This window comes from Sesamum indicum, linkage group LG7 (assembly GCF_000512975.1).
Source record: "Sesamum indicum cultivar Zhongzhi No. 13 linkage group LG7, S_indicum_v1.0, whole genome shotgun sequence".
Taxonomy (NCBI): Eukaryota; Viridiplantae; Streptophyta; class Magnoliopsida; order Lamiales; family Pedaliaceae; genus Sesamum; species Sesamum indicum.
Window position 1 is genome coordinate 1564101 of NC_026151.1, and position 6779 is coordinate 1570879.

Sequence of the window (6779 nt, forward strand, 5' to 3'; positions counted from 1 at the left end):
CTTCATGAGTATTGTCGCCCATCTGTAATCATTGGCGTCTGTGTAAACTACCAATTCATCCCCGTCTTGTAGTATAGCAAGCTTTGGAAGGTTACTGCAAACTTATTTTAGCTCATGAACCCTTTTGTTGTGTATTTCTTCCCATTTCCACTTTGAACTCTCCGTTTCTTTCAGAAGTGGTCGAAAATCCTTTCTGTATCTTGCAAGATCCTTAATGAAGATTCCTGCAAAATTAACAACTCCCAAGAAGCTTTGCAATTGCTTCTTGTCTTTGAGTACATCTGGGAAATTGCGGATTTTTTCCATCTTATTGACTACAATAGTAGCTTTCTTTTCAGAAAGTACTAAACCTTCTCTATAGCATCCATCGGAAAATATCTCAAGATGTTTAATATGTTCTTTCATATTTTTGGATGCAATTAGTATGTCGTCAATATAGACAAACATGAACTCAAAAGTCATTCAACCCTTATGGTAACACCATCAAGACTGAATTCCATTCCATTACCTTTTCTTCCCCATGGTTTATAATTTTCGAGGAAACTTAACCCCAAAGTCATAATTCCATTTTCTCGTCCTGCAACACCTGCAACTAAAATTTCATGACCTGCTATTTGAAGCATGCCCTCATACTTTCCAACAACAGGTTGCTGCAAATGATATAAGTTATCACAAGGGAAATAATTCTCTTTCTTAGTGATGTCAAATATAACTTGTATTTCTTTCCATCCTTGAGGGCATCTAAGTTTTAGAGCTCAGTGAGGAGTTAAAACTTTTAATAACTCTTTCTCCTTTTCTTTGTAGCCTATAATCCTATCTTCTGAAAAGGACATCCGACTACTAAACTCAGTACTAGAGCTCAGTGTTCGATCTAAGACTGGGTGATCTTTTATAATAATATCAACACCACCTATTCTAGGTATCCTAATAGGATCTGGTGTCATTACCTTTGCGAACTCCTTGAAAATTCTAGGAATCTCAATATACTCTTTCCTAAGAAACAAATCTGAATGATGGGTATTGGAAAGGGCATATGCAATTATATAGGTTATAGAATACGGTCTATTTCCTTCTTTCATTAGACCTTTTCTTTTAAAATCTTGATGAAGGGTTAAGACTCTACTGAAATCTTGGTCTGCTAGGTTGTATGCAATTCTAGGATGAATGTCAAACATCAGTTTTCCTGCATACAAATTACCTATCATTGTTCCAAGACAGCCATCTCTTAAGTTATTGATTTGTCTATCCATTATCGATAAATGTATTTCTGAATCAATTCCTTCCTTAAAAGTTGCTTTTATCACTACTTCAATAGTTCCTATGTGGATCCATTTCATAGTAACAGTTACTTCTTCTCTAAGCTTACTTAATTCTTCAAGAATTTCTTCTTTAGGAATTAATTGCATCTCCATCACATTACCAGTAAGTTCCATCGGTATAGGAAACTCACCTGAACTTACTTTGTAGATTATGTGATGCTTTCTTTGGTTTAGTCATATCTGGTTTAGGACTTTCCCAATTCCTCCAATCCTAAATCCATCGTACGGGCTTAGGTTGAAATCTTGTCGCATGGTTTTATTTGACACCGTCATCCTGGAAAAGAATCCTGATAGGCTTTCAGAAGATTAAAGCCTATCTCCCTTGTAATTATTCTGACTCGATTGAAGATCCATCCGAATCAGTTTCTATTCTTCTTCATAGACACTTTCGTCTGATGGAAGGTCTTCGAATTAGTAAATAGGTACCAAGTCGCCATAGTAGACTGCATCCAAGATGTCATCTGTGGCTTCAAATTTTTGTAATTCACCACGTTTCTGCGGGAAGTCGGGGGATATATGTCCTTTTGCTCCAAAGGTCCAACAATTGTAGTCTTTGAAACTTTCATTGGCTCGGGTATGGGCTCGTCTGAAAGTTCTTCTTGTGGGGGTTCTTCCGGTGGATCTTGCCTCTGTTCGTGTAGATCCTTGGGATGAAACGCTTTTGGTCCTGTTCTCCGTCCAGATTTATATGTTCTGGCTTTGGATTTGGACCACCATGATCTTCGTCTGGAAAAGGTCCTTCTGGAATTCCTAGGGTAGGAGTCACTACTTTGCTTCCTTCTTTTCCTAGGCTCGCCTGATTCTCCTATAATTATTGGAAAATCATTGTTATCACAACAAAGAGGCGTTCGTTTGATTTTACCTCTCAGTCTTTTTATGTTCTTTTGGATGGATGCTTGATAACACCAATCCTTCAGTTTGTCTTTAAGGAAAGACATTCTTCGTGCCACTGAATCTAGTTGTCCTTCTGGTACTTTGTATGAATGGATCAACATTTTTCTCCATGGACTGTATATCTTTGCGAAGAACATTGAAGCTGCTACTTATGTTGCTACTCTACTCTGGAAAAAATACTTGCAAAACCAATATATGTATTCATCTACTGCGCAAATACTTCTAAGTTCAAGACTGAAGAGAGCCTGTGCATATTCTCTAGCTTTTTCTGCTCTACTTCCTTCGAAGTATCCGTCTCCGATGAAGTGTATCTTAATAAGCCTTCCTAGCCGGTCCGCTATCGCACCTTTTGAATCTCCGGCAAGGATGCTGGCCTTGGTATCTTCTGGGGTGTTATCCCATCCGATCTTTACAGATCCCTCAAAACTCAACTCAACAAGTTTTATGAAGTTTTCTTTGTCGAGCTCTAGGGTAATTGTTGCTATCTTGATTGCTGCAACCCATTCATCTATCAATTTCTCGGTATTTCGGAAATCAATAATATCCAGATTCAGTATGGCGCCATATGGATGTAAGGGCTGGAGCATGGTCCTTGCCCAAGGTGTATTCTCCGGCACTCTTTTCTGGATTTCGTCCTGGCTCCCACAAACATTGGAGTGGCATTAGTATGGAATTCCACACTTTCTCTCATCGGTTGATCCTGTGGAGGATTATTAGAGCATGTACTTCCCTCCGGCGGTGGTAGTGCTGGAGTGATCTCATTTTGTTTGGATATTGACTAAATCCACGATCCCGAGTTGGGAAAAGGATTCCGCCAATTCTTGTAGATCTGATAGATCCGCTCTTGTTACTTCCATTATTTTATAGATCTTCTCTTGACTTTAGCTTTGGAATCTCCATGGCCTTCCCCTTCTAGTGTAGAAGAGGTACTATTCCAAGGGCATCCTTGATTCCCTCTTGTCTGGATTTTGATGTCTCAGGATTCTCCCTTTGATTTTTCTTCAGATTTGTAATTTCTGACCTCAGATCTATAAGACCTTTGTGTAAATCAGGAAGGATCTTAAGGACCTCGTCCACCTTTTAGCTCAAAGATTCTATTTTCATAGGTATATATATTAACCTATGTCCGTAGTCTTGAACCGTCTTTTGGATCTCCCTTTGATCTTGAGAGATCTTTGATGTATCCGACTCGAGTTCCTTCCAATCAGTCATAATTTTTAAAACTGAAATTGTGTAGGAATTTACCCGTTCCGCTTCTCCTGGTTGGGATTCTACCATGAACTTCAGTGGAGTATAGATGTCTCACTGCATTCCCTGGTAGCACTTGTCTGACTTCAAAATTTCTCAGCCATTCTTTTTCTTCGTCCAGCGTGAGAAGTCTTGGATCAATCCTATTGGGACCGTTGTCACACTTGTCAAGAATTTTTATAAGAAATTCTCTTCTCTGTATTTTATATAATGATCTTTTATTCTTAGTTTCTTTTATTGTCCTAATCTTTTATTCGAGTTTTATTAATTTTCCTAGTATTTTATTCTTACTTATTTTTATTACTTTTTCTAATTTTTTATTTTTATTCTTATTACTTTCTCTAATTAATATTTATACTAACTATTATGGCCTTAGTTCTTGTATGTTTATAATAAATAATTTTTCACTTTTTAAATGTGTTTTTTTTTTTTACGAGAAAAGTATAGAAATCAATACATTATATTAAATTAAAGAAAAAACAAAGAAGGGAGATAGAAAAACTGATTTATCAGTTTATATAAAATTTAAAAAATTGAATAAGTTAATTATCTTATCGATTAAAAGGAATTTTTAATTTCACAAAAATTTAGTATGACAGTATCATTACCCGCAATTTGTTAGTATAATGCATGACCCTTCTTTTTCATATTAACATATAAAGATATATACATTTGTATATGCTATATTATATATATATATGCATTAAAAACATATACTAATTTTTAAAGATAAATGTACTAGCAGTTCTAGCACGCCTTTTCTACGTATATATAATAAATATTTTCTTTTTGAAATATGCTATAAATATGAGAAAAATATAGAAATAAATACATTATATAAAGAAAGAAAGAAAGAAAGAAAGAAATAATTTATCAAGTAATGTAAATTTTGAAAAATTGAATAAGTTAATAATTTTATCAGTTGAAGGATATTTTTTATTTTATAAAAAGTTAGCGCGACCATGTCATTAACCGTTATTTGTGAGTGGAGACCCTTTTTCTATATTAATATATATAATTTTAAAATATATACATAAAACTGTGCATAAATTAACGTTATGCCAACAATTTATCTTATCACCATTTTCAAATCAATGATATTATCAAATTTATGGTAATTTTGATATTTATCATAATAAGATCTGAACATTAAAACATGTAGCTAATTTTACTAACAAACCCTTAAACTAATTTAGGTACCTGAATATTTCCTAATATTCTCTTTTTAATTAAACCATAATATCTATTTCACCAACTTCTCATTCCAAAATAATCGTCAACTTTCTTAATTTTGAATGTAATTATTCATTGTCTCTAATGATAATATTAATTAACGGACTATTTTTGTCTAATGATATTAATTCCATGTATGGAATCTGTTACATAAAATCCTACATATAATATTTTCAGTTTTTTTAAACAAGAAAGATATAAATATATATATATATATATATATGCACACATGTTATTTAAAAATAGGAACAAATGCAAACAACCCCCTTGTGATATCGTAAATGAGCAAATTATTCCCTTATAAAAAAATAAATAGCGATTTACCTTCCTATATTTTTAAAATACAACAATTTAGCTCCCCATAATTTTAAAATGAAGCAATTTACCTCCTTGTCTAAGCAATTTTTAAAATATTTTTTCATATGGGAAAATATATCGTATACGTATACGTTTATAAAAATACTTTGGGATGATAATACTGCCATCTTTAAAAGTTAAAATTATTTACCCAAATACTTTATAAAATTATAAGTATGTGAGTTGATGGGGGTGTCTATCATTATTTCCCTCACAGGATATATTTGTAAAATCTTTGTTCTAAATAGGAATTATACTTATAAAAGGTAAAAAATAATTTATGTAAATAAATTTAGAAAGATGCAGCTCGTAATCTACTTTAACTATTAAGACAGCCCTAAGCATTAGTAAATTGTAATATTTTAAACATTTTTGCCCCTAAATTGTTTAAAAATATAAGAAACTGTGTGATAATTATATAGAAATTAAGTTCCTATATACCCTCTCCTCTCATCAAATAAATTTTGTGTGAGAGCTTTGTGTGTTGGTGTGTATATATATAGCACTTCCACGTCCACAAGTGAAGAGCTGAGAGAGTTATGGTTAGGGTGATATATCACTTACTCTTGCATAAAAAAAGAGTAAAGAGAAAACCGAGAGTGAAGAAGAAAGAGCGTAAAGATAGAAGATGTGTAGAGGGCGGGGATGAGTGTGATATGGGTATTAAATACGAACGTGTGAGAGCTCTCAGAATCAAAGAAAATTTGGAAAAAATGAAGCAATTGGGTCTGAATATGAATATTTTAGATCAAGCAAAAAGAGTATTCCGTCAAGACGTTCCACTCCCAATGATGGAAAAGAAAAAGCCTAAAGTCCCCACTGTCCCTCGTCTTCATAAGGATGCCATCAATCGTCATACTTCTCCAAGGTCTCTCTCTCTGTCTCTCTGTCTCTATGTATATGCATGTGTATAAAATGTGTTGTACGTACTGTTAGGTTAATGAAGAAGCATCCATCATCGCCGGCGGGGGATGGAATTTGCATAGAAGACAAGGGAAAAATGAAGGTTGAAAATTAAGAGGTTTATACGTCGGAGCATGAGAAGCTTTTGGGTGACTGCAACAGTCCGTGGCCCTTGTTTGATGACCAAAGTGTCAAACATTTGTACGATTCTGTTAATGGGATTACTTGTCATCAATGCAGGTCAACGCTCTACTAATACTAGGACTTAATTTGCAACCCGTCTCTGTTTTTTGTCAATTTCCTCTCTACATAAAGCACTCTAATTCTGTTTGTGTGGGCAGGCAGAAGACACTTGGTCCACGCACTGAATGTAGCCTATGTCATCGTTCACAAGGGAGATTATGCGGAAAATGCCTCTACATAAGGTCATCCCACAAATTTTTGAACTATATGAAATTTTTAAACAAAGAAGAAAAATAGTTATAAGTTTGAGATAGAAGGAAAAGAGGGTTAATTACATCATTGTTGGGTGCAGATATGGAGAGAATTTATTGGAAGTAAAAGAGAAGGAGAGTTGGAAATGTCCGGCGTGTCGGGAAATATGCAATTGCAGTCGTTGCCGAGAGCAGAAGGGTTGGCCGCCCACTGGCTCAATTCATGACCATGTATATCTTGTCAATCATCTTCATGTTCATATATTCTATTCTTACAATTACGTACTAATCAAAAGACAATTACAGTGAAATTATGATTAATATTCATTCATGCTAGCTGATCATATATACATATATGTGTAGGCATGGAAGCTTGGATTTAAATCGGTGG